General features: G+C 39.1%; 1 pseudogene; it reads right to left on the bottom strand.

The window, feature by feature from the left end:
- Window positions 1-1096: 1096 nt before the first annotated feature.
- LOC119540473 lies at window positions 1097-2506 on the bottom strand (annotated as a pseudogene).
- Between the last annotated feature and the right edge of the window lie 6786 nt (window positions 2507-9292).

The following is a 9292-nucleotide window of genomic DNA, read 5'->3' on the forward strand; positions in this document are numbered from 1 at the left end:
TTTGTATCAATGTTGAATCTCTTGTACTTCTTAGCTGCATTTAATGGGATTGCATAAAAGAATGTTCTTGTTCATGGGAAGTGTATATGTGAATTATAGTGTTTGTTCAAGGATGTGTGCAGCTAGTTCTCATACGTTCAGACGACAGAGCAATAGATGATGGATGATAGATAGGGAGGGAGGGAGGGAAAGAAATAGCAGTGTGACAGCATGTTGAAGTTGGTGGATTGGGGTATCAGGGGAGGGGGGTCAAGGTATGCTGGAGTTCTGTGTATGGGGTTTGTATTGTTTTTGCAACTGTTCCTATAACTTTGAATTTATTTCAAAATAAAAAAAATAAATTAATTAAACAAACTTTCAAACCAAAAAAAAATAAGAAGAAGAAGAAGAAAAATTAAAGTGAAAAAGAAAGAAAGAAAAAAAGAGTGACTCCAAACTTTTGGTCTAGGTCAATCATATTTTTTTTTTATTATTATAATTCCACAACCAGATCTTAAATAGCTGTCATAATTCAGTGGAAATTAGTTTTATGAGTACTTTAAAGCTGGTAATGCCATCTAAAAATAGCAAATGCCAATACTCCAGTTCTCAGTGTAAGAAAATAATCTCATATTACTAGCCAGCAGTATTGTACACGGTTCTTTTTTTTTACAACTTAATAAGAAAATAGTTTATTAATTAACACATCCACTAGATAGATTATTCTGCAACCATTAAAATCACATTTATGAAGACTATATGGGAATTGGCACAATAATTTGATATAATGTTGATTAAAAGACACGAAATTTTATAGACAACTCAGTAAATAATATTCACATGATGAGTGGAAAGGTGTCAGAATTTGGTTTATCTCTTCCCAAAACTTTCTATAACATAATTTCAAAACTTTAATTTTTCAGATTCAAGTTTTCCTACTCCTGTCAGGATTTAATTTGAGAGGCAAAATGAATTGAAAGACGCCTGCTTATCAATACAGTGGCGATAACAAACTGCTCGTCGTGAATTGTAGACTTGAATTAGGAAAGAGCCACTTACCTGCATCTGCAGCCAAAGTAGGATGGACCATGTGGTCCTAGGATGTGCCACTGACAGGCTACAACACCTTCCCCAGGGGCTGGGCATTGACCACGGGCAGCACCTTGCCCTTGGGACTGCTAAGGAGGTCCCTGAGGTCCTTTCTTCATCTGGATTCCTGGAGAAAACTCTCAAAAGATTTGTCTTTGAGACTAAAGGAGGAAAAGAGTGAGAGTCTTCTTTTTGGAGCCCTAGAAGCATCCGGGGAGGTCTCTTGCAAACTCACTTTCTAGAGGAGTGTGGGGACGTCTTCGATCCTGCTGCAGCGGGGGGACCTGAATGCAGGAAAGATCCTGAATGGCCAGTTGGGCAAACTATGGGTGCAGAGGGCAGGGTCGGGGGGCTAGGGTCCGAGGTCTGGGCAGCCCTGGTGGCAGGGAAACCCTGGGAGAAGACGACTGGGGACTTGCTCGCCATGTCTCTCTCTGAGGACTGCTGACCCCAGTCTTTACTGAAACTGGTTTTCCGCAGGCTGCATGAGCAAGCGCAGGCATGCAGCTGGCTGGGGGGCAAGGTCTTCGATTCTGGCCTGGCCCAGATCTTCTTCCCACCTTTAGGGTTGGGGAGGGGGGGCTCCAGGGACTTTCGGATGGCATTTGCTATGCACCGCAGAGGGGACTTGGCAGAGCCAAGCTTCCCTCCCCATCCTCTCGGGACCCCCCTCCCCGGGCTGCCAGTGTCCCTCCAGCTGCCTGAGGAAGCTCCAGGGGGCGGACTGGTTTCAGCACACAGCCACCAATACCATTGTCAGCACCTTTCTGGGAAAGTCATTCCCCAGTTTCCAGGTGCAAGCTCTTGGGGATGGAGTCATCTGCTCACAAGTGAGGGCTAACTTCTTTAAGCCCGACTTCTTCCCCTCTGGCAGCTCAGATACTCCGTCTCCTCTTCTGGATCCAATATTCCTTTCTCCCGGGTCCTCTCCAGCCCTGGGAGATAGCTCTTGGTCCGGCAAGCACTCGTCCTTCCCTCCAATGGAGCAGGGGCCTCTGTGGATGCTTCCGGTATCCCCCAAGGGGCCTCGGCTTCCTTACACCCAGCAGACGCCATCTCTCCTGGGCTAGGTGGTTCGGGGTGGGGGAGGCCATCTTCACCAGGCCTCACTGGGCAGTGTTCTGCTCACTCCAAGACCTGGTGATGAGGCAGGTGTAGAGGAATTTCCTTAGAGGCTCTTGGGCTCTGTCTTGCCTCAGGAAGATTGGGGTGGAGAGACTGAAATGACCCCTTGAAACCTGTGAGGGGTGGTTGTAAGCCCTCACCTTTTCAACATCTGTGCAGGGCCTCAGTGACACCTGCGAGGGGAGGAACAACCTGCAGCTTTCCCCAGAACACTGGCTGATGACAAGGAAGATGGTGAGGAAGATGAGGAAGCAGAAAGAGAAGGAGAAGTTTCCTTTGGAGGCAACGTAGTTCTTTTATTGTTCAATGACATCAAATCCCAAGAAGAGTTCCATCAAGATTTATACAGGAAAACCACACAGTTGGATTTTCAGTATTCTGTCCTGTTTTACACATGCACAAATGCAAACACGTCAGACAACTGTCCTAGTCTCAGGGTCTTAAAGATGACTTCCACACTCATTTGGCCAGCAAGCACCCAAAGAGTAGCCCTCCCAGAATGCTTTGGGGGAAAAGGCAATTCAGGAGAACAGCTCTGCGGGTGGGCAGGAAAGAGCTGCTGGGGGAAAGGCCACTGGTTACCAGGAGCTGATGCAGGGGAGGTGACTGGCCTGCCGTCCCCATTACCCACAAACCCTTCTCCCTTAAACAAGTCTTACATGCAGAAAAATGTCATTTAGAATAGAAACGTTAAGAAATATACTCCCTATCTACTCATGAAAATGCATTCGCTTTGCCTCTGATTCATGTTACACAACTAAATACTTACAATGGGGCTGCAAAGAATATCAGCCTTGCAAAGAATTGCCTTCAATTGAGTTGTGCATTAATGACCTGTCTTTAATTATATCATTATTTTAAACATCCATTTGAAATCAGCTTCTGAATTTTCTAAACTCTTAAGTACTTTATATATATATATATATATATATATAATTAACTATATATATAGTTAATTAACTATATAAAAATCTACACTACAAATTTTCTTATGAATTTAGGTCCAGAAGAGGAAAAAAGTTGTTTCCCTAAAAATCATTTCTGATATTAACTTAAAATGAAACTAATTAAAATTTACCTATTACTCAGGCTGCCAGGAAGCTCAAAGCCATGTTAATCCTTATGGTTAATATATTTACTTCCTTTTCTTTCCTTTACTCCTAATTTTCTACTCTATGACCTTTCTTTTTAACCTTTGTTGTAAACCATCTCAAAAAAAATTTTATAGCAATAGTATATTCATTTGGTATTTTTAGACTGGGGAATTTTTATGAAAATTATGACAATGCTCTTTCCCCATGACTGATGGTAAATAAATTATTACAGTGGTCCTCAAACCCAGGGAGCTTTACAAAAAGAAAGTTTTCTTGGCCCTACTTCTGGAGATTCTGATTCAGCAGTTTTGTGAGGTATCTCTATTTTTAGAACGCTTGCAGATAATTTACATGCAAAGTCGGGGATAAGAACCAAACTTGGGCGTTAAGAATTCATTGCTTTTGATTTTCATTGCAAGAAACATTTGAACAATTATGTGTCTGTGTTTGTCAGTTTGTGCATTAATTAAACCTCATTTGAACTGTGCTTGGTTCTATTATTTTATTCAGTTCCGCTTAGCCCTAACATCATAAGCAATTTAAAAAGCAAAAACAAAACAAAACAAAACAAAACAAAAAAATGAAAATGAAAATCAAACAAAATTTCATTTTAAATTATTCATGTATGTACACAATTATGAAAAAGAGTTAGACAACCATTTATTTTATCCAGATAAATATATATTCCTTAAAAATGAATTTATTTTAACACATAAAGATGACAGAGACTACAATCATCTCATTAAATGATAATGAATTCATTGTTCCTCAACTAAGTCAACTCATTTCTGAAATACTTGTGATTTCCTTTCTAATCAGTATGTCATACCAGAGAGGGATTATAGTGGCAGCAATTTGTTTCAGATTTACTCTGTCAAATCGGCTACTGATGACTTGAGACCACCCTAATCTGAGATAGAAAACTGAGCTTTTTGTTGAGAGAGAAAAAAAAATGTTTTTTGTGTTTTAAGTCATCTCATTTTTCTGCTTGACACAAGTAAGAACAGTGGGTATGATTTTAATGAACTTGTGTGAATTTTAAAGTATCATTCATGTATACTTGTTTTATATCTTTGTGGTCCCAAGGGGTTTTAATCCCACTGGCTCCACTGAAAAGAAAAGATAAACTAGAATTCTCAATGCTTTGGTTATTCCCATCAAATATTAAAGACTAAATTAGACAACCCAGAATCCATGAATCTTGAAGACGATTGTATGAAAATGTAGCTTATGAGGGGTGACAATGTGATTGGGAAAGCCCCTTTGTCTAGTTTATGGTTGGATGAGTAGAAAAATGGGGGAAGGAAACAAACAAACAAACAAGCAAAGGCACCCAGTGTTCTTTTTTCTTTAATTGCCCTTTTTCACTTTAATTATTTTTCTTGTTATTTTTGTGTGTGTGGTAATGAAAATGTCAGGGATTGATTTTGGGGATAAATGCACAACTATGTAATGGTACTATGAACAATCGAATGTACGATTTGTTTTGTATGACTGCATGGTATGTGAATATATCTCAATAAAATGAATTAAAAAAAAATCAGGTCAGATTTATCCAAGGTCTCATAAATTAGACTGAGAACTACAAAGAAATTATCAATCAAGTTTGTGATGAAAGATTTTCCAGTTTTATGATTCGATCTGCTACCCAGCATTTTGGAAATTTCCCTACTCTAATTTAAATGTCATTGTATTTCCAAAAGTTTTGTACAAGAGCAGCATTCACGTGTTAAAGTGTACAGTATGTTCTTCAAGTAACTCTTTGCCTTCTTTCACCTGATTAATAACTCTCAGAATTTTAATCTGGTATAGTTGCAGTTACTACTCAGTGACAATTTATTGACTAGTTAAAATGATTCAACCTAGACTGCATCTTACCTATCTGGGGATCATTGTTTAAATGTCTGATTAGGGTTTTCAAATTCCCTAATTTTATACTTAATTATCTATATTTAGCCCAAAGTCAATGCACAATGGCTAAGCCCTCAGAGTACTGACCGGGTGATCTTGGGCAAGTAAGTCACCTTCCTAAGCCCCACATTTCTGGGCAGCTAAGGGCAACTAATAACAGTGCCCTCCTCTAGGGCTGGGTGAGGATTATATACAATAAGGTTTGAAAAGAGCTTAACCCAGTGCCAGGGACATGATAATGCTCCATAAATACTAGTTGTTACTGTTATCATTGTTTAATATTGGTTTCCTTATCCATGATTCTGAAATTTCTCCAAAGCTCCTAAGGCACATAGTAGGAGTTCATAGGTGGTAATTAATTGATTACTTCCAAACAAGATTTTTTTTTAATTAGAAGAACTCTTTTGTTTGCGAATAACAGAGACTAATTTTAAGTTGGCTTAGGCAGGGGTGGGGGTGGTGGGGGTGGTGTACGAGGAAGTTTAATACAAGGGTGCAGAAGTGTCTCAGAGAATTCACAGGCAGAAATACAACTAAGCCACCAAGAATGGAAGCAGAAACTGGGAAGCTTTTGGGAGCCCGGGGGTCTGCTCCCTTTCCATCACTTCTCACTGCTTCTCTGGGTGCATCTATTTTCTTCCTCTCTCTTGCTTGTGTGGCAACTCTGTCCACATGGCAGAAGATGGCTACACCATGGTCCCAGAGTTTTATACCACCTGTAGTCAAGAAACTAACCCAGAGGGACACCTAAATCTTTTAGTCCCCACTGATGGTTCCTCCAAGAGGTAATCTGATTGTCCCATCTGCTCTAGTTTGCTAATGCTGCCAGAATGCAAAACACCAGAAATGGACTGGCTTCTACAAAGGGGGTTTATTTGGTTACACAGCCACAGTCTCAAGGCCACAAAGTGTCCAAGGTAACACGTCAGCAATCGGGTACCTTCACTGGAGGATGGCCAATGGTGTCCAGAAAACCTCCATTAGCTGGGAAGGCACGTGGCTGGCATCTGCTCCAAAGTTCTGGTTTCAAAATGGCTTTCTCCCAGGACATTCCTCTCTAGGCTGCAGTTCCTCAAAAATGTCACTCTTAGTTGCATTTGAGGTATTTGTCCTCTCTTAGCTTCTCCAGAGCAAGAGTCTGCTTTCAATGGCCATCTTCAAAACGTCTCTCATCTGCAGCTCCTGTGCTTTCTTCCAGTGTCTCTCTTGACTGTAGCTCCTCCTCAAAACACTACTCACAGCTGTACTGAGTTCCCTCTGTCTGTCAGCTCATTTACATGGCTCCAGTGACTCAATTTAGACCCACTCCGAATGGGCGGAGCAACACCTCCATGGAAATTATCCAATCAGAGTCATCACCCACAGCTGGGTGGGGCACATTCCAAAGAAACAGCCAAAGAATTACAATCTAATCAACACCAATAACATCCACCCAGACAAGACTATATCAAAGATAACGGCCTTTGGGGGACATAATACATTCAAACTGGCACACCATCTTAGGCCATGTGTTATGCGGGGAGTAAATTAGGTCTGCTTTGAGTCCACCCTACAAGAACTTGCCAGAGCAGAGGGGCTAGGAAGATGATCCAATAGTCTCTTTCACAGCGTTAACTCCAAAAACAGAAGCTAGGTTCATAGTGTTGTCCCTAAAGCCCATAGCACTGTTCAGGGCTAGTAAAAACTCAAAAATGTTTGGTTGATTTTCATTTCTGTCAGCCTTTATGCCCATTCTTTGTTTTCAGCCCTTAGTGGAATTGGGAGTTGTACTTTATACAAAAGAGCCTTTTTATACTTGAGGATTTTAACGCAATCACCCCTCAATGTTTGCTTTTCCGATTTGAGTAATGCTCGTTTTCTTTCACTGTTCCTCCCAATTGAATTTTCCTAGTCTCTAACACTATTAAAAAGAAATTTTTTTTTTGGTAATGCCTTCACTTGCTTCTGCAGAAAAGAACCAGTATACATGTTATTCTAGTTATGGTCTGATCAGCACTGACCAATGCAAAATATAAAGAAATTGCTTTTTATTACCTGCCCATTTGCTCACATCATGCTTAGCTTTGAAGTGGCATACACTTCTTATATGCTCCGAAGGGTTCCCTTCTGTTCTTGAACGTTCCCTAATTGTATTTGTGCAGTTAGTTTACCATCATATTCAAGTACCTGAAGAGGAATTAAATTAAACAGAGTTTATACCCCAAGGACAGAAAGAATCATGTGCGCGCGCACGGACACACACACACACACACACAAATTAAACAAGTCTCAGCAACCATATGGCTGGTGGTACTTTGATATTGTTATTCTGAGGCTGTTGTGGATAACATGTAAAAACAAATTAGTAATTAAATGATGATATTCTAATTCTACCGAACCGTTGGGAACCAGGATTTTCAGGATGGGAGAAAAGAGATGCATATGTAAAACAGAAGACATTAAGTAAAATATTGATGGAAGCATAAGTATAAACTTAAATTATATTCTATCTGGTATGCGTGTGTGTTTGTGTGCAGATGTAATGATATCCAGGGTTTACTTCAAAATAATAGTAGAAAAGGAAAATAAATGGGGTATAGATGGAGAAAAGATTGTGAGTTGATAATTATTTAATCAGGGTTATAAGTATTTGGGGTTGCCTTTGTTAATCTCTAATTTCAGAGAGAATTCTCCATAATAAAACCTTTTAAAGTGAAAATTAATTATGAAATGCAGTGTGATACAGTGAAGGAAACTCAGCAAGATAGGGGCGGGAATATATGTGTTCTGGCTCCATTTACCATGTACAAACAAGATGCAAGGCCTGGGGCAAGTCACTTAATGTCTCAGAATCTGGAAAGGTGGGATATAGTTTATTAGCCTCAGTAGAGCCTGGATCAAATTATCCAAGAAGTTCATTTCAAGCTGCCAGGATTATTATTTTATAAATATCTCCAAATTAATTAGACATTAAAATTAGATCATAATAGCACAAACCAAAGTCTAATAAGCCATTATCCATTGAAGTTAAGCATCAGTCCAGATTACTCAAACCAAAAATTGGATGTTTCTACCCTTGACTAAAAAATATGGTCACAAAATACCAAATTATTGCAATTTAGTCATCACATTAGGTTTCCATAGATATGTTCAATTACAACAAATTTGCCTCAAAAAATATACTTAAATCAGTAATGTAAAAAAAAATTCAAAAAAGATCTGAACCATCTTCATTCTAGTTTCAGGGTAAATAATTATAACCAAATCCAAATATGATAGAAAATTTTTTTAAAATTGCAAAATATTCTCTAAGATTGACATTTTCAAGATCAATTTTACAAATGCCTTTTAAAAAATCTCCATTGCATAAAATAAATATCAAAGATATTCTCTCAAATCAGACCTAAACCCATCCATATAATGCAATAAAGCGTTCACCTCTCAAATCTCTCAGTGAAATATTTCTGCCTCTGCTTGGATAGATTTGCAGACTATGCTTTAAGCAGTAAGATAGCTCCCCCCACTTAGTACATTATTCTTCCAAAACTATCAGAAACATTAGTACTTTTCCAGCCGACTAAATAAAAATAGCCAAACTCATTTTGGGATTTACCCTCACTCATTCAGCAAGCTCACACATGTGTGCGAACACACACATTTTAGTTGTACTAAACTTAATATGAAATTTTAGATTAGAGTCTCATTTATTGGCAATTCTGGGAAAGGGTTTTAGCTTAATCCCCAGTTAATGAAACCCTTGCTAGTGAATTCCCTTTGTCAACACTGCATTTAATGTATAGGGCCTCTTACCTGCTAGGTCATCAAAAACCTGCAAAGTGATTAGGCTCAATTGGAATGCAAAAATTGGAAGGAAGAATTTTTGCAAAATATTATAAAAAGATTACACTCAGAAATTACATGGGCTGGCTATATTTAAAAGCAAAACTCTTTTCCAGGTTCCATGTTTTGTTATTAGAAGCAACTAATAACTATGCTTCAAACAAAACACAGCATTTCTTAGAAATCAAGCCTGAAAGCCTGATTGGCTTATGGTTTCTTAAGAAAAAGCCATTGGGTCAGACACTGGTTCAGAAAAATCTTGCACAACTACACTT

The sequence above is a fragment of the Choloepus didactylus genome, chromosome 7 (assembly GCF_015220235.1).
Source record: "Choloepus didactylus isolate mChoDid1 chromosome 7, mChoDid1.pri, whole genome shotgun sequence".
NCBI classification, from domain to species: Eukaryota; Metazoa; Chordata; class Mammalia; order Pilosa; family Megalonychidae; genus Choloepus; species Choloepus didactylus.